This window comes from Colias croceus, chromosome 23 (assembly GCF_905220415.1).
Source record: "Colias croceus chromosome 23, ilColCroc2.1".
Classification (NCBI taxonomy): domain Eukaryota; kingdom Metazoa; phylum Arthropoda; class Insecta; order Lepidoptera; family Pieridae; genus Colias; species Colias croceus.
The window spans coordinates 2,108,850-2,131,870 of NC_059559.1; the positions used below are offsets into that span (position 1 = coordinate 2,108,850).

The window sequence follows — 23,021 nt, forward strand, 5'->3', positions numbered from 1 at the left end:
TACTTATTTCATAAGTCTAGTGAAACTCCCAGGGAGTTGTAAAATTTTCTTTTAATAGCCAATCAGCCATTCACTCTTTGCAATGGCCTATGAAAATATTTTGCATCCGTGTAAAATTATATTGGTAATTGCGATATATTACGTAAATCAAACGGTATAATATTATGTTTAAAATTGCATTAAATAATTTCTCGTTTCTTTTTATTCCAGGTTGTGCATGCATCTAAGAGGCGTGTAGGTGTATCGGAGATTGCGTTTACGAATTTCTGAGTAAGTATCTTATAATATCTAGATTTTTAGTAGTGAACTCTATATACAATGATAAGAAATAATATAAATAAAACTTACCAAACTACATATTAAATGATAATGTAAGAAACAACCCTCAAATTTAAATTAGGAACCTAATAGATATTTATATTCCACAATCGACTTATTAGCTGTTATCAGTATGAACTTGATTCATACATTACAACAACAAAAAAGTATTTTAAAAAAATTAGACCTCGTTCTCATCTTATAAATATAAGAGAGCTTTACAACTACCCTCAAATAATGTCTTTATCAATTACAAGCGAGTATCAGTGTAAAACAACTGGTACGTAAAACGGTGTCACTTATGCGAAGCGTCACATGTCAAAACGCAAACAAACACGCGCCATTACACCGATTATTGAAATCTCGTTTATTTTCGCATTCTCGAGCGAAGCGGGGCGCATTAATTATGCTATCCGTCGTCCCGTATTAATTTCCATTTCAATACGTGCTGTGGAATTGCAAAATACTCTGCGTATACGGTAATGAGATGATTATACGGTGTGTGGGCACGTGCGCGCAACGGGGTGATACCGTTAACGATAGTGGTAAACTGGTAACGGTTTGGATATCGGTATGGTTGCGGTAACGATGTAGCAGCGGTGTATGTGTACCGGAATGAGATTGGAGCGATGTGTGTTTGAATAGCAAAATAGTGATTGAAGATTATGCTAAATATCGGATTTATATTAAATTGCTACTTGCTAGCTTTAAAAGTAGTAGCGTGCACACTGACTGTAGAGTGTAGGTATTAGTAAAAGTCCTGTTTTACGACTATTCCATTTTCATTTTTCACAGCATAGCTTCAAAGGTTATGAAATGTTAAAATTGTTGCAAAAGGAATCAAACGGTGACAATTAATATTGAAGATTTATGTTTTTGGGAAAAAAAATTGTTTCATAGAGTTAAGGCGATTATAATAACTGTTCAAAAATACGTTTGTAAGAAAAAACATTTATGCGTTGACGTTTTCAATACCGATATTAATAGTTATTCCACCACACTTAGGTATTTCTACGTGACAGACATCACTATTGATGTTGTACGATTATACACATTTACATGATTATGTATGAGTGCGGATTTGCAGTGGAAAATATGACCGTTATATATATTTTTTGTGATACTAAAGCAAGGAAATAGGTCAACGATATAGTGACTATCTATGCAAGTGTAATAACTCAGAATGTTGACGTTTATGCATTTATTATTCATTCATTGTTGGTGCTGTATTGAAAATTCATCTCGAGTATAAAAGTTGAAATGTTATACCGAGAAAAAATCAGGTCAATATTGTTGGAATATTGTGATACCGGATCTGTCACTTTTAAAAAACAAAAACTAGCTTGCCATTGCCTCTACAACCGCTCTCAATATTTTTTCTTATTTTAGCAACATTTTTTTCCCAACCTCCGCTGTTATTGGTATTAAAATTGACGTGATATTATTATATAGTTAACCCAGCTTTTTTTCAGTTAATGGATAAATCAAATCTAATACCTATAAAAAAAACTCAAAGGTGACTGATATAGTGATCTATCAACGCACAGCCCAAACCACTGGACGTATCGGGCTGAAATTTGGCATGCAGGTAGATGTCATAACGTAGGAACGGGGAAAAACGGGGATGCACGTACAAAGTCGTGGGCGGAAGCTAGTCTAATATAAAATAACTTTTCACTTTTCGTACCACAATTTCGAGAGATTAGCTTGCTCTTTTTACTAAACAGCTAAATGGCAATCAAACAAACTCTTCACCCTTGCAATATTACTGTAGATAAAAAAAACGACACGACAATTGACAGAAGTAACACTCAGGCAGCTTTAAAAAACAATAAAACGAATTCTTCAGCCTCACAACATTAGCCTTTTACATAAAAAAAAAATACTAGAATTGACACGTCATGTCACACTCGGCATCTTAAAAAAAAATCAAATAAATTCTTCAGCCTCACAATATCAGCGTAGATTAAAAAAAAAGATCTGGAGTATTGACATAATATGCCACACTCGGGCATCTTCCCGCCGCAACTTCCCGCGCTCCCAATTGGTCGCGTCCTGCGGAACGCGCCGGAAGTACGTACCGTAATGCCGTTCCGTCAGGTGATTCGAATGTAGGGTTGTCTCCTGTTTGTTAGTTTCACCATTATGTTTGTATAGAGGGGTCGTTTAGACTCGATTGTGAATTTTGACTCGATATAATCGGACAGGTTTAATTCAAACTATGTGTACTGATCAATTTCATGAGTTTAGGCGTGTATTTTTATTTTCTTTTAAGGTATATCGATTATTATTTATTTTTACATGTAATAATGTACAATAATGTACACCAAAATTTGACCGATTTTAATATATTTTATAATTTAAACGGACAGATTTCATTCAAACTTTTTACACGCATATTTAATGATTTATCAATGTCTATTCTGATATTCTCAATGTTGCGTTGCGGGTGCGTGCCATTCACAGTTAATTAGAAAACTTATAGACACAGTTACGGATGAATTATTTTAAATTATTCAAATAATATTAATTTTTTATAACGTACCTTTAGCTATATTACAATAATTATTGAGTGTAATATATCACGAATCTGTATTTGTGACAACCCTATTCGAACGCGCAGACCGTAGGCTCGCCCGGTTTCCGGTTTTGTCTCTGCGCTGCTCTATGATTATCTTTTCTGTTGTTTATGGTTCGGTACAGGGATTGCGTGAATGTTGTCTGTGGTGTTTCGGGTTTTCAATGTCAGGGTGAGATGCAGCAGGGTGTGTCGGTAAACTTTGCTCTGTCAGAAAATCCTGAGTGAAATCTATACTTATATTATAAAGCTGAAGAGTTTGTTTGTTTGTTTGTTTGATTGTTTGTTTGTTTGTTTGAACGCGCTAATCTCGGGAACTACTGGTCCGATTTAAAAAATTCTTTCAGTGTTAGAAAGCTCATTTATCGAGGAAGGTTCAAGGCTATATATCATCACGCTACGACCAACAGGAGCGGAGCCAAGGGGGTGAAACCGCGGGGAGCAGCTAGTGAAATATAAAATACAGGCTTTTTCCAGAGTTAAGTTTCATTTTAATAAAGAATCTAAGAAATGATCTAGTTTGGTTATTAGTTATGAACATTAATTAATTTTTAATGTTAATAATTTATTTGTTCTTAAATAATGACCCAAGAATGCAGATTACGAAATACAATCCATATATTAATCATATTATCGAAGTTTATCGGCGTCCAATTATAGGATTAAGAGTGAAAAGTAGGTAAAATAAACATAAACAACAATTTTACTGTTTTTCATGTAATTAATAATTATTTATAGTGCTGTTATGTTTTTAATCTTTCGCCTACAAATATTTCGTATAGGTTATTGTAAGTTTGTCAATTTTTAACACGCTTTTATTAGCTTCACCTGTTTTGGCATCGCCACATGGTTGACGTTCCATGTACCCGGACTAAGCGGTTCGGATCGACATTCTTTATTCGAACCGCTAGGGGACTGGAACATGCTTCCTGAATCTGTGTTCCCCGATGAGTACAATATGGGGGTCTTCAAGGGGAGAGTGAACAGGTACATTCTAGGGAAGCACGCTCCATCTTAGGCCACATCTCAGCTGTCGTCAGGTGCTGGCCAAGCGCTCCCCTATCGCAGCATAAAAAATAAAAAAATGTTTGTATGTTACCGACTGAAAGACTCGTATTGGACCCACCTTTACCGGACAGATTTAATTCAAACTTAGTACACTTATTTATCAAGGATCGATAATACATATTTTGTAATTATTTGCCAATAACTTACCAAATTAGACAGGTACAACTGATGCGCTTTTGAAATTTTATCAAGATTGTTCTAAAGAAATATGATAGGTAGCATATACCTAGTCCTACTAATCCTATAAATGCGAATGTTTGTGAGGATGTGTGTGTGTGTGTGTGTTTGTTACTCTTTCACGCAAATACTACTGAACCGATTATAATGAAATTTAGCACACATATAGAGGGTAACTTGGATCGACACATAGGATAGGTTTTATCCCGGAAATCCCACGGGAACGGAAACTATGCGAGTTTTTCTTTGATAATGCGGGCGGAAATCTAGTCAGTTAATATTTCTCTGCTTATGCATCGGATTTCTATTTGCGTTTAACATCATCTTGTGCAATCACAAGTGTAGATGTGTAAACAAAGAATATGAATGTTTGTCTGTACTGTAGTCACTTTCTATTGGTGGAGAGTTAAGGTCTGTACAATTCATTTTACCGTGTCGGTTGTAGTTGTTAATGCTAGTGGAACAGAAGGGACTGTGTTTCGATTCTGGGTGGAGATAAATGAAGTTTCGTATATGTTCAATAGCATGTACCTATTAGGCTGATGACATACTTTATTTTCAAGACATTTAAAGGGAATTTCAAGTTTCGGAAAATCTCGCTAGAAAATCCGCGACCTACAATGCAACGCGCCTAAAGAATCACTTCAAAAAAGCTTCTTAGATCATAAGATGTAGAAGGAAGCGCCAAGAAAGCACCCCCATATAACATCGATTAATCGCGAAATCGACCAACGCCTACACCGTCTAGCTAGGCCGCGGCGGTGAGTCACGCGGGTCGTTGACCCGGCGCACGCGCAGCCTTCTGTACTTACGTATATATAGCAATTAAGGTATAGGTATTAGGTATATAGTTATGGGTAGTTTAAAGAGTGGCGTTGTGACCTAGATTTTTCGTAGGTTACTTTTTGATTTTATTTATGCGGGAAAATGAAGGGCAGGGGGTTGTTGTAGAGACATTCTAATTAACCTGTACATATTTATATTTTAAGTTTTCTGTTATAAATATACGTAAAACCTGATACTTCGACTGATCAATCTCGATCATTCATCAGTTATCACCATCGATCTTCATTTCATTTTAATTACCTTAAATTTCAAACGTTGAAAGTTTTTTTTTTAATTGCCATGAATTTCCTATCTAGAAGTAATTATGGATGAAATAGTTGATCTTCAGACAGACCTGTATACCCCGACCCGTGACTAACCCATTTAACAACTGAGGCTCTCTGTCTCTTTAAATAATAAATTAATAATCATGATCAATAAATTAAATTTTGATAGAAGTAGATTTGTTTCTAGAGCATCTTTATAAAAGAAAGAGATATTTTTCGAGTATTATGCTCAATCTATGTGTGTATTTTTCACTGCTTTATGTGGATCTGTGAAGGACAGTAAGAAAATTGAACAAAATTGTTTCAAATATACATAACTATATAAGTACGGAAAAACAATGAAAAAGTTAAAAAAGCGGATAAAAAATTATAGGTACAGATTGATTCCTACAATTAATAATGTTGAGTTAGAAGTTGCAACTATAGTTGGAAACTATACAGTAACAAGTATAAAGTACTAATAGTTTATATACAGACCTCATCCATACACCCCTGACCCCGTGTGACTAACCCATCAAACATCCAACATCCAAACTGAGGGCCTCTGTTAGCTAATTAACGCGAGATATTTAATTTTTGGCCGCGTTCCAGCGTAATGAATGACCCATTATATCGGGGATTGGATTAGAGTGATGCGTCGGTTGTTTGACGGTTTTAAAGCCGGTTAATTTTTTATTTTCAGTCTTAGGAGAATTTAATCTATACTATTGTTATATTTGTTTGAACGCGCTAATATTAGGAAATACTGGTCCGATTTGAAAAATTCTTTCGGTTTTACATAGCCTATATTTTATCTAGGAAGGTTATAGGCTATATATCATCACGCTGATGGACAGAAGCGGAGCAATGCGGGTAAAACCGCGGGGCACAGCTAGTTTGTATATATATATATGTATTTGAATAATTAAAAATAGCAAAGCCCCTCGTTTTATATGTCTAGTATTTGGTTATTGTAGTAGGTATATTGGATAATTTTATATTGTGTTGTAATGATCGACTGACAATACATATAATATTTTTACAAATATTTATGTATGACTAGGTTTCCGCCCGCGGCTTCGTCCGCTTTGTCTAAAACCTAATAAATGATATACTAAAACCTTCCTCTTGAATGAACAACATGAAAATGAACTCTATCTATTAAAAAAACCGCATCAAAATCCGTTGCGTAGTTTTAAATATTTAAGCATACAAAGGGACATTGTTTACAAAATGTTACTTTAGGTCGTTCATCCAAGCTCCATTATTTAACTAAAATGCTTGAACTTTGAAGAGCTTTAGAAACTTCGTGTCTATGTATTCATGTACTAGATGCTTTTTTATACGAATTACCATGCGGTGCGGTATGAAAATTTTTTACATCTTTTACGTGAGCTTTCAACTGCCGTTCCAGTTAAAATATTTATGGTCATGCAATTTTTAATTTAAGTGCATTTTAATCAGAAAAATTACGTTTCCTATCGCTTGTGAATAAGCCTATTTTAATATGTATATATATAAATCTCGTGTCACAATGTTTGTCCTCAATGGACTCCTAAACCTCTTAACCGATTATAATAAAATTTGCACACCGTGCAGTTCGATCCAACTTGAGAGATAGGATAGTTTAAATCTCAAATCGTTTTAGAGAAAGCGGGCGAAGCCGCGGGCGGTAAGCTAGTATGTATATAAAAAGCAATTTCTATATAAGATTCATTTAATTTTCGCAACATTCATTCGTTCTACAGTTTCTAAAAGTCGAAGGGGATGTTTACTGCTACCCTCATAAAAATGAAATACACTACAATCTACATAATAATGCTCAAGGGTTGAAATATAGACGCCTTGACTTTCAAACCACCCCCGACGGTAGGAACAACCCCGTGTATTCTGAGTGTGCCTTAATTTAGGGGTTGTTATAATTTATGTTACGACCTTCTCGTAAAACCATCTCTTTGTTTCTATAAGCATTAGGGCCGGTTTTAATCTACAAAATGAAGAATGGTCAATTTCGTTTAAATACAGTTTTAAAGGCGAAGGTGTGTAAGAATGTATGGACTATGAATGAATGTATGTTAGCTTTTATGCTAGTTACAACTTTACGCTAAAAGGACTGATTAGATCTGTATGCAATTTTTAGCAAATATAGCCATTACTTAGTATATTACCTAGGAATAGCAATTAGGGCATTTTATTTTGGTATAGAATGGTATTGATAGTCTTAACTCTTAACTACTAATTAACTTATTAATTGTTCACTACGTAATATAATTAATCCTATTGCCTTTATATCAGAGAAGCCCGTGAAATCATCTACTTTGTAACACATAAATAGAAGTACAAAGAAAAACAAGTGATAACTGCGTTAAAAACAACCGACTTCAAACTTGCACTTGCAAAATTTACAAATACCTACAGACAAAAATGCTCATAAAATAAAAACTACTGGGCCTATCCGAATAAAATTTTTATGGGACCAATTCGACACCATCCCGCATCGAACAAAAAAAGAATCACGTAAATCGGTTCAGAAACCTCGGAGTAATCGGTGTACATACATAAAAAAAAAAAAAAAAATATACCGGCCGAATTGATAACCTCCTCCTTTTTTTTGAAGTCGGTTAATAAATAATTAAAACGTTGGCCTTTTTGTAAAAGTCTCGTACTATACATCTTCTGTTCCCGTCAGCATGCTCTATCTAGATTCTAGGTCTATAGCGCTCGTTGAGACGAGAACAAAGAGCTTAATGTTTTTATAAGATCTTCTCTGCTTTGTGATTGGCCGCTGTTGCTAATACATTGTCTTTCTGTGATGTAATAGGTAGTGGAGATTGGTTGAATTTCTAACATTAATTCCCTCGTAAAGGGAGGCTTTTTTATCGCAGTAAACTAAATATATATAATTTATTAGATAGTTCTTTGACAAGCGTGTTGGTTGGGTTGGTTGGTATCATTTATAAAAGTTACTCCAAGGGATGCATCTCTTCAGTAGATTTAAAGCACAAACAAAGTATTTTCAGAGGTACTTTTCATTATCTACTCTCCTAATTCGAGTATAATAGCTATCTCAATCATTATATGTACTGTATTAAATTACTAGCTGGCACGTGGCTCGCCCGTTTGGCCCGAGATAAAAGAATCCTATCCGATCCTCTTTAAAAATGAAGCTTTGTGATTGGCATTTTGTTTTAAATCGACAGAGTATTTATTCGTTTCAAAAAGTATCAATTTTTCCACTATATAATATGAGTACTAATTCATAAACTGTCATAGTAGTCGTGCAATACTACTACGAAAAAACCCCCATTCGAACAAAGAGAGCTCATAAAAGCCGTCTCCACTCGGCGCCCACATTTCCCCATAACAACAAGGGCACCGGTTCGTCGCCCTATCGATCGGGGGCGCGATAGCTTCACTGGAAAAGCGGTGACGTCATAGTTCATTAGTTTTTCACGCAATGCGCGTAATGTTGGTACTGGGCGGTTGTTTAGAGGGTTGGTGGATTATTTGGGAGGTGAAATGTTGTATTTATATAGTTCTAGTAGCTGTAGCTGGTTTAATTTATTTATTGCTAGTGTCAGAATGTTACTTTTAGGTATCTCAGTAGGTAGGAAATGAAGGACTAAGGTAACTTTCGATTGATGAAAGATTATTTAAACTGGCCAAGTTATTTTGCAATTTTTAGCGTAAAAATCTATGCTAATATTATAAAGCTGAATAGTTTCTTTGTTTGGCTGGTTGAACGCGCTAATCTCTGGAGCTATGGGTCCGATTTGAAAAATTCTTGGAGTGTTACATAGCACATTCATCGAGGAAGACTATAGGGAGGAAGACTATAGTATATAATATATATTATCATTACGCTGGTGGAGGACGAACGTAAGCAACTATTTGTGCCAGTCAGGTTCAACCGCGGGGCACAGTTAGTTACTTATAGTACGGGAGCTAGCAACGTTTAAAAAAAAGTCATTTTAGTATAGTTGGGTTTTTGATATACTGTTTCTCTTGCTATTTCGGTTAGAGTCCGGGCTGTCTGGCTGGCCGCAGTGGTTGCGTTTATTAGTGCGCATCTTATCTGCACAGGAAAATATCCTTTATTTAAAGTCATTTTTTAACGCGTAATTTTTAATCTTTTGCCTTTAGATAGATCCATCAGACATAATATTTTTATTGCAAGACGTTTTTTTCGTTGTAAAATAGGTGCCATACGCAATTTTTATTTCAAAATAACTAAAATGTCATCGAAATAAGTGAAATTACATCAACATGAGTCCGCTTAAAAGGTAAGTAATAACTTTATTATTTGTATTATATTATCCTTTTTTAATACTTATATTGAATAATTAGTAAACTAATATTTTTAATAGATGGTTTCATATTTATTACACTTTTGGGTATAAATATGAATTTGATGATATTTGTATTTTCTAGTGTTTCATTTTACGCGAGTATTATACATTTTGAAATTAAAGACTTGGGAAAATAATACAATGAATAAATCGCGTTTAAAATCCGTTAAAAAGTCTTTAATTTCTTGATGATATTTGGTTTTTATCAAGTTTACATTAACGTCCTATTTGAGGTTCGTTGGGAAAAAGGAGGCGATATGGTAGATTGTTGCAAAAAAACTGTAAATAGTAAAATGAATATTATATATAGTATAAGTAACACAGTGATTACTTATCCTTCACTGGGACTCATGTTAATGGAATTTCACGTATTTCGATGATATTTTAATTATTTTGAAATAAAAATTGCGTCTGGCACCTATTTAACAACGAAAAAAACGTCTTGCAATAAAAAATGTATGTCTAATGGATCTATCTAAAGGCAAACGATTAAAAATTACGCGTTAAAAAATGACTTTAAATTAAGGATATTTTCCTGTGCAGATAAGATGCGCACTAATAAACGCAACCACTGCGGCCAGCCAGACAGCCCGGACTGTAACCGAAATAGCAAGAGGAACAGCATATCAAAGAACCAACTATACTAAAATGCTCACTTGTCAACGTTGCTACCTCCTAGAATATTATAAATAGTAAAATCTCTTTCTTCATAGTATTAGTAGAGATTAAAGTATCTTCTTTGCGTTTCCGCTTTCATACAAAATAAACACAAATGGAAACAATATAAGCCTGTTACATTGTACATTAACGGGCGGCTAACCGTGGATTACGCTCTGTTGACAAGTTGACGTTTCTTTCCGTGATTGTAAGGCTTCGTTGAGAATAAATCAAAAAGATTTGTTCGCAATTAAAAACGAAGTACCTACCTGAGTGTGTATTGAAAGCCAACCCCTTAGGGAGGCTCTTGGGTAAGCAGCAGACTGTGATTGTAAGGAGTGTAATTGAAATGTGGAATGTAGATTCGCTACCACCCGCAGATTCGTCTGTGGTACGTGTATAGCCTGTGCCTTATAGCACTCAGGGTTCGCGTAAATATCCAACGGTGATGTAATATGAAATGGACCCACCATTAGTTTATGGGAATAGCGTGTTGGGAAAATACAAACAAACATCAAACGAAAGTATTTATGAAGTTGTTGGAGTTTATCTGAAAAAGCAACAAATTGGTAAACATATTCACTATATATTTCTTTATATTTAGAAGCATTTATCACATCATAAGCTTACAAATGAACTAGAAATATAACGGCTATGAGCCTATGACCTCATGGATTATCCACCCTCGCATTTAAAATCTGTCTGCATTAAAACGTTGCAAAACGAGAAAATAAACAGTATAACTCGACTCGTTCAAAGCGAAACTTCTGTCTCATTAAATGTTAAAAACTGCAGCGAATATGAAAAGAGTAGGCACTCGAAAAGAACTTGGGTAGTTCACAACAATTTCTGTATAGTCTATGGCAATAAAAATGGCGGACGGCACGTCGCCATCGCTCGTCGCCATCTTTGGAAATTGACTTGCCAAAATTACGCATGTCTAGTAAAATACAGTAATTTTTGGGCCGTTGGTAATCACTGTCAGACGGGCGCGGGCGGCGCGGTGGTGTAAAAAAAGGTTTAAGACGAAATACAATCGTGTTTGTGCACCTTTTGGGCTACGCCCCCTGGGTGGAGCATAAGAGCGCGCGGGACGCTTCACGAAAATCCCCTCGCCATGCCACACAACTGAATAGATGACGGAAACATACGGAACTAACGGAGGTTCAATGAACTTTACTTAAATTCTTATATTCGCGCGGTTAAAGCCGAGTAAAGCGATCCGGCAACGTCTTTTCGTTGCCGGACCCATCGGACTAGAAAAACGACCTTTGTTCCTTTGCACGAAGGTCGATTTTTAATTGGTACAAGACTGGTTACAAAAAGTGAGCTTGCGACTAATTTATTTTATGATGAAATGATTTGTTATTGTTAGAATTGTCGCTACCTATATAAGTTATTTGAACATCTTTGTAAACAAAATATTTTATAGTTTTTCGTCATGGGGACTTTACGTACAATATGATAATAAAAATACATAATAGACTTATGCTATTTACGTTTGGTTTTTTTTTACATAATATATATCATATTTATTGAAAAAATCAATAACAAAAAAATATTATTTACAATTTTGATTTTTTTTTAATAAATATATCCGACATTTTGATATATTTAATATCAGATATATGATATACTAGCTGTTCCCCGCGGTTTCACCCGCATTGCTCCGTTCCTGTTGGTCTTAGCGTGATGATATATAGCCTATAGCCTTCCTCGATAAATGGGCTATCTAACACCGAAAGAATTTTTCAAATCGGACCAGTAGTTCCCGAGATTAGCGCGTTCAAACAAACAAACAAACTCTTTAGATTTATAATATTAGTATAGATAATAAGATAGAATTTTGACATTTGATATTATATAATATAACATAACATAACAGATATTTTCGAATGCTGGTTTTGGTACTATTTTATTGTTCCAATGTTTATCTTCTTGATACGACTTTCATTTTTTCTTCTTCACCTTGTTCCGAAAATAAATATGTTTCTTGCTCGTCATTTTGAGCTGTCCTTGTACATTGTGCTGCTGAAACAACCACAATAAGTTATAATAGGAGAGAATGAATGAAACGAAAATTCTGTATAACAAAAAAAGATTTATAGAAAAATTCATTGATAAACCAATTATAATACCACGATTATTATAAAGATACTTTCATCACAAAACTAGAAAAAATTGCGCAGCTGTGTACGTTCCTTTGTCGCTTTATTATCCTAGCCCGTAATAAACTTGATTGTCGGCGTCATACACAGCAAACTTTCTGAGAAAATCGTTCTTTTGTTTGCAAAATTTTACGGTTGACCGCAATTAGTATAACAAGTGCTTTTATAAAAATTAGTAAAATTTCGCAGCTGTGTCCGTTCATTTATCGCTCTATTGTCCGAGCTCGTAAAAAAAGTCGACTGTCGGCATCGTCATACAAATTTTTCAAATATTTTTTTATATAAAATTTACAAGTAATTATGCTTATGCATAATATGCATAAAAACAAATTTTGGTAAGTGGTAACCAGTCAGTGATAACTTACACTAGTCTGAAATATTTTACTATCTTCAATCTTATGACTTATAAATAAATAACATAAGATAAACTTACACAAAAAAGTACTATATGAAACTGTCTGAAGATCCACATCAGTTTCTGGTAATCATGGTTTGTCTTTTATTGCGTCCTGGCTTGCAGGCTGCTCATCGGATTTTTCGTGGTCGCGCTTCGCTGTTAGAAATAAACATACATACACAAATCAGTAGTATATTTATTGGAAGATGAAATCTCAAAAAAAAACTAAAACATTACTTATCTATTCTATACCAATAATAAAATCCATACTTCCATACTAATATTATAAATGCGAAAGTAACTCTGTCTGTCTGTCTGTCTGTTACTCAATCACGCCTAAACTACTGAACCAATTTGCATGAAATTTGGTATGGAGATATTTTGATACCCTAGAAAGGACATAGGCTACCTTTTATTGCGAAATATGTACCACGGGCGAAGCCGGGGCGGACCTCTAGTTATAAATAAAAATAAAGACGGAGTGCATAAAATTATAAAATCTTGATTTGTGCGTTGCTCAATTCAGACTTAGTAAACATATAATACTCCAAAAAATTAAAATAATATTTATTACTAATCATTACAAGTAAAAATAACTTTCAAATTTTGATTTAAATGCGTTTCTCAAATTAGACTTGTAAATATACCTAGTAATCAATATATTGGAAGTTGAAATCTTTAGACTTGTAGCGGCCGAAAGACATAATAAATATAAATAAGCATGATAAACATCAAACTTACCTATTTGGGTTCAATAACTGTAGTTTTTTTATCTGCTTTCGCAACATTTTCTTCCTAATGTTCTCACCATCAATGTTTTGGCCACCAAAATTCACCATGTTTATGAAAAACTTTAGTATCACTAACACTAAATCACGTATGCGAGTAGACAACGGCACCGCGCGAAAAAGTTGTACAGGACTGCTCTCTAAGACGCGTTAGCGTCGACTAACAGGAGGCGGAACGGCGGAAGCGACCGGCCTACGCGCAATTTTGTGCTAATAATTTATAAATATATTTTTTTTAAATTACTGATGTATTAAATGTAAAATCTAATCCCGCACGTCTCTCAAGAATTGAATGGAAATGGATGTGGATAAAGTTTCATTTATATTACTTTACCATTGTCCAAATGAAATTGATTGACCGTTTAATTTTTAGGAAACTTCACAACGTTTTTCTATCGAGGCAAATTTTTTCAATCGTGTTTCGGTTCCCGCACGTCACTAGACAAACTCTTCAATTAAATAAATCCATAAATAAAAAAAATCAAATTGGTAGTTTTTGAAGAAAAAAATTAATTCTTCGTGAGCTCAAAACGTCTGTTTTGGGTCTCATTTCACCTTAACGACGCATCTCCATTGTTTCAAGGAATTAACAAAAAAACTGTTAAGCTTATCTTAAAATTTGATATTTAGTTTTATAGCATTCAAATGCTTTATACATGAGAAATTTGTAAAGATTAGAAAAAATTCGATCACACGGCGAAAACATTTCTGATATTTAAAATTTCAGAAAACTACTTAATTTTCTTCGGATATTGTAGTGCATATGCGATGAAGTTGTGATAGCAATAATAGTATTTTAAATTTATAGAGTAACTACTCTTAAACTTGAGAGATCGTACGATAAGTAAAATTATTGTAAATTGGGAAAAATTATAACCGCACCAAAAGATCAACGATCTGTCATCAAAAATGAGGTTTTACAAGATGTTATAGTTCCGAATTTCGTCAAAGGACAAATGTAGTAGGTACTGTACGTTGAACATTATGTTGTATTTATGGCAGATACGTAAGCTGGGATCACGATTGAATAATAAACATGTTTATGGCTTCATTAGGTAAGAGCTGAGGTTGATGATCCTGAGTATGATAATTTATGGGTCAGCGTTTTATGGTGGTGTTATTTGTTTATACCAAATGGCAAATACCAATGGAATGACTTAAGAAGTTTCATGGGCTACTAGATGTAGAAGAGGTATATGTATAATTTTTGAAAGCTTAAGCTATTAAATGTAACTGCAGATTCTACAGCTTCCAATCAGGGATTCCTAACGCTTTTATAATATTAATGGGATGAGATTCTTGTCAATATAAACAAGGTCCTAAATCTCAACTTGTCGTATTTGCTGTCATCTCGCGAGGCGACGGGCGCCGCGGTGGCGCGGCGACGCGGTCGATACTGTATCGAGGTGCGGGTAGGGCTACCAATTAGTAGAAAATGTGTTTGTAGGGTTGCGATATTTTGTTTAGTTTTTATGTGTTTGGTAGGTGGTTTTGGTATGATTGCAATTAATGTATGTAGCGGATTTAAGATAGGGTTCCTTGTAATATATGGTTTTAATGTAGGGGATTTAAAATGACGTTTCTTATAATATGTACATATGGTATTGTTTAACATACTTCTTAATGCGTAACACATACAATTTTATATCGCGCGTGATGTGTGCCTCCTACCTAATGATTATCATTCCTTCTTCATAGTGTTCTATATGCGTACACTATATTTTAAGAACGCGGCTACCTACATGATTTTGATGGTCCTTGACATTCAAAAAAGAAAAATATATTAAAAATGTCAGTTGACAACCCTGACCTACCCCTAGCGACAGGGTGTACAACCCCGCGAACCTCGGATTGCCGCGAGGTGTAATAGCTTAATGAGGGTTGACAAAAATTGTAGGGTAGATATAAGTTAAGTTGTATAAGAGAGAGCTTTGAGAGAAGTGGGCAGGTGCCAGGATTTGTTATAATAGGCTGGGAAGAAAGAATTTTTAGCAAAAACTTGCGTATAAAATGACATAAAAATATACGTAAAGTATTTGAATGTGTAGGATTGACAGAAGGATTATTTTGGAAAAAAAATAAAACAAAAAGAAAAAAAGATAATATTAATGAATATACATTTTGACGTGACAACGTCTTATAATTCGATAGAGCCGGCTGCACGCCCGAAAAAACATGACTCATGCGGCGTTACCTCGCTCTGAGGCGTTCCAGTGCAAGCGAGAGCGCGGAATGAGCGACAAAGAAGGACAATCGATGTCACGTTCAACTATTGTCAGTAAACCAACTTTACAGACAACCAATTTTTTTAGAATATACGGTAGTTATAGATTGTGTTTTGAACTTCGTCGGTTAGCTAAGAGGAAAGTGACGTTGCTATATGGGGATAATTTTATTCATTTTATAGCGTTAATAAATTTATTTGTTAGGTTCATTTTAGTTAATGTAAATAAAATGTAAATAATGTCAAGGACATGCTATGTACTGAATGAAATAATTTATTCCATAAAACAAATACATTTACGAGTAGTTACACATCAATAAAAATGGTTATATAAACGTTAAAAGGTGCTCTTATCATTCAATCAATCTCGGTCAGACAATCAGTTCATTGTTCAGTGTAGATAATAGTTGTGTATGAATGATTGAATTGATTGTTTTATAGACTAGCTTTCCGCCAGCGGCTTCGTCCGCGTTGTAAAAGGAAAACCCGCATAGTTCCCGCTCCTATGGGATTTCTGGAATAAAACCTTTCGCAGATCTTAAATTATCTTTGTGTCAAATTTCATCCAAATCGGTTCTGTGGTGGAGGCGTGGAGACAGTCAGACAAACAGAATATATTTACTTTTTTAGCATTCAAATGCTAATGACTCAATCTGATCAATTTTTTTTTCTATTCTTTAAAGAAATTTAAATTATCATTACTTAGTAGGAAATATAATACCGAATAGTTATTAAGTTAGAATAATTTTTACACATCTTAACATTTAAACAACATGTTTTATTGATAACCTTTGATAACTTTTGAACAGAGCGGTCATTAACTGTGACATAATAAAAGTAACTTGATGGTTATAACTTAAAACTCATTCATTTATTCGTCCAATAGGCAGAAGAAAACATCATGATGTAAACAGCATCTCCTTACGGTTCATTTACATCAAACGAACATAGTAGTTCAGGATACATCGCCCATTTTTGCAAGTGACTACTATCAAGCTAATTTTCCGTTTGTAGCTTTATTTTGATGAGACGCCCAATAATGTCGTGTACGAAAGTCTCGATTGTGGTAGCTAACAGAGATAACAAGGATACAAATTTTTGATTTGATGGTTCTCAAATATTTATTACTAACTGAATTTTTTTTTGTCCAATCTCAAGATAATTACCTAAATTATTCGAAAAAATATTTGTCCTAAAAAAAACAAGGTTGGTTCAAAGAGTCCCCCTTTCCAAAGTGTATCGATAACGAGGTCATCATAAATGATTACTAACAAGCTGATTTTTTTGTTTTCTCTTAGTTAATGTTTATATAATTCAACAGACATATTGTCCTACAAATTGCGTAATAAATATTTGAGAACCATCAAATCAAAAATTTTTATCCTTGTTATCTCTGTTAGCTACCACCATCGAGAGTTTCATACACGAAATTATTCGGTGTCTCATCAAAATAAAGCTACAAACGGAAAATCAGCTTGATAGTAGTCACTTGCAAAAATGGGCGATGTATCCTGAACTATAGAGCTAGAGCAAGAGCATTCTTTCGTGATCTTTTAGCGTAAACGAAAACTCGAATTCAGTGTTGTTCAGTATTAGAACATTGCATAGAATCTTTTCAATTTTCAAACGCATGAAGAACAACGAAAGAATGCTCTACGCATGTTTACACTGACATAGTGCTGTTATAATGAGTATTCGCTCGTTTGATGTTAATGCACCCTATTACCGATATAGGTAGGTACCAACTTCCAATGTGCTTTGGCCATCGTGGAGGATTACCCAATCCACCACGATTGCCAAAATGACTTGGCGATGGTTTTAATCCATACTTAATCCACATGAGGTCTATGTTTCCACGAGGGGGAACAAAATCGGCTTATGGTGATGATGAAGAACCTTTGATATAGCATTTAAAGACTTTAAAGTCGATTTTATCATTATATTGTGACGACGTTTAGGAAACTTTACAGAAGGCTTGGTCACGGGAATACTGAATCCATACTAATATTATAAATGCGAAAGTAACTCTGTCTGTCTGTTACTCAATCACGCCTAAACTACTGAACCAATTTGCATGAAATTTGGTATGGAGATATTTTGATACCCGAGAAAGGACATAGGCTACCTTTTATTGCGAAATATGTACCACGGGCGAAGCCGGGGCGGACCACTAGTATATATTATAAAGGCGAAAGTTTGTATGGATGTATGGATGTTTGTTACTCTTTCACGTAAAAACTACTGAACCGATTACAATGAAATTTAGCACACATATAGAGGGTAACTTGGATTAACACATAGGATAGTTTTTATCCCGGAAATCCCACGGGAACGGGAACTATGCGGGTTTTCCTTTGCAAACGCGGCCGAGGCCGCGGGCGGAAATCTAGTTATTAATAAATATATTTTAAAACTCAATTTTTTTTACTATATTTGTTGTTTTGTTGGTTCAGGATAGTTAGAACTCATGAAATTATTATATTTTCACCGATCCTTGATAAGACTTCAAAAATGTAATTAAATCTCTTTTTAAAGTGGCTCAAAATCAAGTCTAAAAGAGTAGGTTTTTATTTTTATTTTTATTTTTCTTTATTAGGGATAATAAACAGGTAGGTAGGTAGGTAGGTAGGTTACATCCAAGCATGCAGGATAAGTTAAAAATTGGTTAGGAACATGATGAAACATATATTTCGCAAATAACCGTACATTTTTACAATCTACAACAACATAATTAAGGACGCTATAACGTATTTTTACAAAAACACGCTGTTTTTCGGTACCATTTTAACTTAAAGCAATTACACGTGAGAACATAGTAATATCTTAATTTAAAGATAATATATTCAGCTCTACGTTCATCTTATAAAAATTGTACGACGTCATACAAAATTGTCGCTGAAATACGTTTTTTCCATCACAATAAACGCATAAAATGCAAAAAAATGGGGTCTAAACCGGTACCATTTTAGGAAAATTAAGAGCCTAATCTATCTTCTTAACTATATCTTATTGAGGGATATATAGTCCTTTATATATGGTGTAATTTTTATGAATCTAAATCAAAATTTTATTTCAATAATGAGCTAAATTAAAAATACTTGTCAATTTCTTCATACATTTTGTTCTCGCGGTTCGTCAGACCGCGCTCAGAAGCGCTCTTGGAAGGACGGGTGTATCGCTCCTCGTGCCAAAAATAAAAACGAAATAAAAAAGATTATTGTGCGTGCACTGTCTTTTTCGTGATTTGAAATATTTGGTACTTTATATGAGTAAAGTTCTGTATAAGTTTCATATTCCAATTATTTGTAATTTAAAATTATGTTTTTAAAATTACCTTGCCTGAGATCCTCTTTTTTATGGGTTGTTGAATAGATTGGTGGGGTAAAACAATTCAAGATGGCGTCGACGAAAATTTGGCTTTTTTTCGTGATGGGTGTCATTTTCATAGTTTTTGGGGTAGCTATTACCGAATATGAGGTCAAAACTGAAATCCAAGATGGCGCCGACGAAAATTTTACATCTTTTCGTCATAGGTGTCATTTTCATGGTTTTTGGGGTAGCTATTAACGAATATGAGGTCAAAACTATAATCCAAGATGGCGCCGACAAAAATTTTACATCTTTTCGTCATGGGTGTCATTTTCATGGTTTTTGGGGTAGCTATTAACCAATATGAGGTCAAAACTGAAATCCAAGATGGCGCCGACGAAAATTTTACATCTTTTCGTCATGGGTGTCATTTTCATGGTTTTTGGGGTAGCTATTAACGAATATGAGGTCAAAACTATAATCCAAGATGGCGCCGACGAAAATTTTACATCTTTTCGTCATAGGTGTCATTTTCATGGTTTTTGGGGTAGCTATTAACGAATATGAGGTCAAAACTATAATCCAAGATGGCGCCGACAAAAATTTTACATCTTTTCGTCATGGGTGTCATTTTCATGGTTTTTGGGGTAGCTATTAACCAATATGAGGTCAAAACTGAAATCCAAGATGGCGCCGACGAAAATTTTACATCTTTTCGTCATGGGTGTCATTTTCATGGTTTTTGGGGTAGCTATTAACGAATATGAGGTCAAAACTATAATCAAAGATGGCGCCGACAAAAATTTTACATCTTTTCGTCATGGGTGTCATTTTCATGGTTTTTGGGGTAGCTATTAACCAATTTGAAGTCAAAACTAAAATCCAAGATGGCGCCGACGAAAAATTTGACATCTTTTCATCATGGGTGTCATTTTCATGGTTTTTGGGATAGCTATTAACGAATATGAGGTCAAAACTATAATCCAAGATGGCGCTGATGAAAATTTGACATTTTTCGTGATGGGTGTCATATTCATGGTTTTTGGGGTAGCTATTAAAGAATATGAGGTCAAAACTAAAATCCAAGATGGTCGTCGAATTTCAAGATGGCGTCATGGTAATACTGTCGCGTTATGGAGCAAGGCGGCGATTTTGGTATCTATGAATCTCGCCCAAGAAGTTTCACTCCTGACACGTTTTCTCGGCACACACGTTCTTTTTTATTTTATTCTCTTTGTTTAAATGTTTTAGATAAACTTTTTTTTAAATAAAGTTTAGCGAATATATTTAAAGAATATATTTAAAGTTAATAATATCTGTCAGAATATTAACATTATTGCCACAGAGTTGCGTTTTATATTAAATTTCTAAATATGCATTTCAATGTTCTTTAAAATTGTTTTTTTTAAGACTTTCTACAAAACTGTGGTTGTTAACGTTTTTGTTATTTTATTTAAGTTTACTTTAAAGGAGTAAGAAAAATATACCTAATTATCGACGGTTACATTGGGGATTTGGTAATAGCTGTCTCAAAAACTTTAAAAATGACACCCATGCCGAAAAGATGTAAAGTTTCGTCGACACCATCTTCGATTTTAGTTTTGACCTCATGTTGGTTAATAGCTACCCCAAAAACCATGAAAATGACACCAGTGTCGAAAAGATGTAAAATTTTCGTTGGCGCCATCTTGGATTTTAGTTTTGACCTCATATTGGTTAATAGATACCCCAATAACCATGAAAATGACACCCATGACGAAAATATGTAAAATTTTCGTCGGCGCCATCTTGGATTTTAGTTTTGACCTCATATTGGTTAATAGCTACCCCAATAACCATGAAAATGACATCCATGAAGAAAATATATAAAATTTTTGTCGGCGCCATCTTGGATTTTAGTTTTGACCTCATATTCGTTAATAGTTACCCCAATAACCATAAAAATGACACCCATGAAGAAAATATATAAAATTTTTGTCGGCGCCATCTTGGATTTTAGTTTTGACCTCATATTGGTTAATAGCTACCCCAAAAACCATGAAAATGACACCCGTGACGAAATGATGTCAAATTGTCGTCGGCGCCATTTTGGATTTTAGATTTGACCTCATATTGATTAATAGCGACTCCAACTCCTTGAAAATGACACCCATGACGAAAAGATTTCAAATTTTCGTCGGCGCCATCTTGGATTTTAGTTTTGACCTCATATTGGTTAATAGCTACCCCAAAAACCACCCACATTTGCAAATGTGTTTGCTACTTAGGAAAAGTTCAGATTTAAAGATATAGGTAATGTGAATGTGTGGTAACGAATTTAATTTATTTCATTCCGACTCTTTCTCGAAATAACATACATTTACTAAGAATTGCATACAATGCCGGGTTTAATATATTGCCGGTAACATATTATTATGTATGATAATAATTCTTAAAAAAGTATTTTATACATTTCTTAAAAAGCTTCGATATTGTATACAATAATACAATTCATATTCAAATTGTTGTAAAATAGTCACACTTTTTTAAGTTGGTTGAATACACTAAAATACTTATAAGGATCGTACCTACTAATAATAGTAACAAAATGAATTTATAAAGTTCCCAGTAATCTTCTGGAATCAATTTCAATAAAAATATAAAAAAAAAAATAATATCAAGTATGAAGATGGTCTATAAAATGGAATGCGCTATGTTTACGTCTTTTACGTGAGCGTGATGTTCCCGCGAACCACGTGGCGACGTTAGATACCTAAATTTGAGTAACGCAGATTTGTGACAGCGTCCTTAAATACACCTATAAAGTAATATCAACAGTGATAAAGGTGAAGAACGGAAAAATACTACGATAAGCGAGTCCACAGACGTACACTTAAGTGTGTGTTCAAACATGAGTGTGTGTGTATGTGCTTAAATCATTTGCGAGGCGTATACAGCTAATTGGCTCGTTTCAAGCCATGCTTGGGGTGTGGTTTAAGGTATGAGAAATATTTTGGCAAAATAATTAAAGAGACCACTTCATTACATAGTATTTCATACTGTCTTGTAATGGCTTCACTTAAAAAGGATGAGATTATCATGTCCTATTTACCTAGGTAGCAGTGAATTAATCATGTGAATAATGTCACAACGATATTCCTCGTATTTTTGGTACTAAAATGCAGTTTTGTAAAATAAATCATTTTATCGCGATACGTGCAGTCAAGCGCACTGTGAGGTTGGTAGTTAACGAAATACTAATTGATCCCGACTGTAGACTGTATTCAACTGAACTTTAATCAAAAAGTTTAATGTGTTGATTTACCTAAGCCTACAGAAATTATTGCTTTAAAGCTAAAATTGGCAAAGAACGTATTTTGATCTGATCTTTTTTTGATATATTTTTATTCCACTATCGCCACATTTCCTCATTTCCTCATTTCGAATATTTTATTTTATTAAATAACAAACTTTGGGATGCTTGTGAGAGTCACTAGAGTGAATCGGTCGAAATTCTATCACCAACTTATTTCGGCACAAATAAAACGCTACCGCTCCCAACTTGACGCACTCAAGTAGTTATCAAATGCAATGATTCGCAGACAACGCGCTCATTTCGAGTGGCTGCACAATTGCTCGTTAAACTCTGTACGGGCTTGTGCTCTTTGACGGCCATGTATGTGCTGTGCACTGTACATGCGGGTGTATAATGTGTACTGGCCGATCAGCTGTTTGTTTGGTAATGCACTGGAACTAGACTAGACCCTTTTTAACACGCTTTTATTAGTTTCGCCTGTCAATAATAAGTCGATCTGTTTATGTAAAACGGTAAGGATTTTTAATATTGATATGATAATAATTAATATTGTACAGAATTACTTAAGACGCGTGGTCCCTTAAATAGAGACAAATAGGTAA

General features: G+C 34.4%; 1 protein-coding gene and 1 long non-coding RNA gene across 7 annotated transcripts in view; one reads left to right on the top strand and one right to left on the bottom strand.

The window, feature by feature from the left end:
• Positions 1-23,021, top strand: part of LOC123702464 (protein hu-li tai shao) — a 91,762-nt gene that overhangs the window by 22,600 nt on the left and 46,141 nt on the right. For all 6 annotated transcript variants that reach the window (XM_045650221.1, XM_045650225.1, XM_045650223.1 and 3 more), the window contains exon 2: positions 211-270. The gene's annotated coding sequence lies outside the window, so the exon portion shown is untranslated. The remainder of the gene's footprint in view (positions 1-210; positions 271-23,021) is intronic.
• On the bottom strand, positions 12,109-13,817 carry LOC123702465. The gene is made up of 3 exons (XR_006752879.1): positions 13,545-13,817; positions 12,840-12,959; positions 12,109-12,266 (listed from the first exon to the last, which is right to left on the bottom strand). It is a non-coding gene; the product is annotated as an uncharacterized LOC123702465 (long non-coding RNA).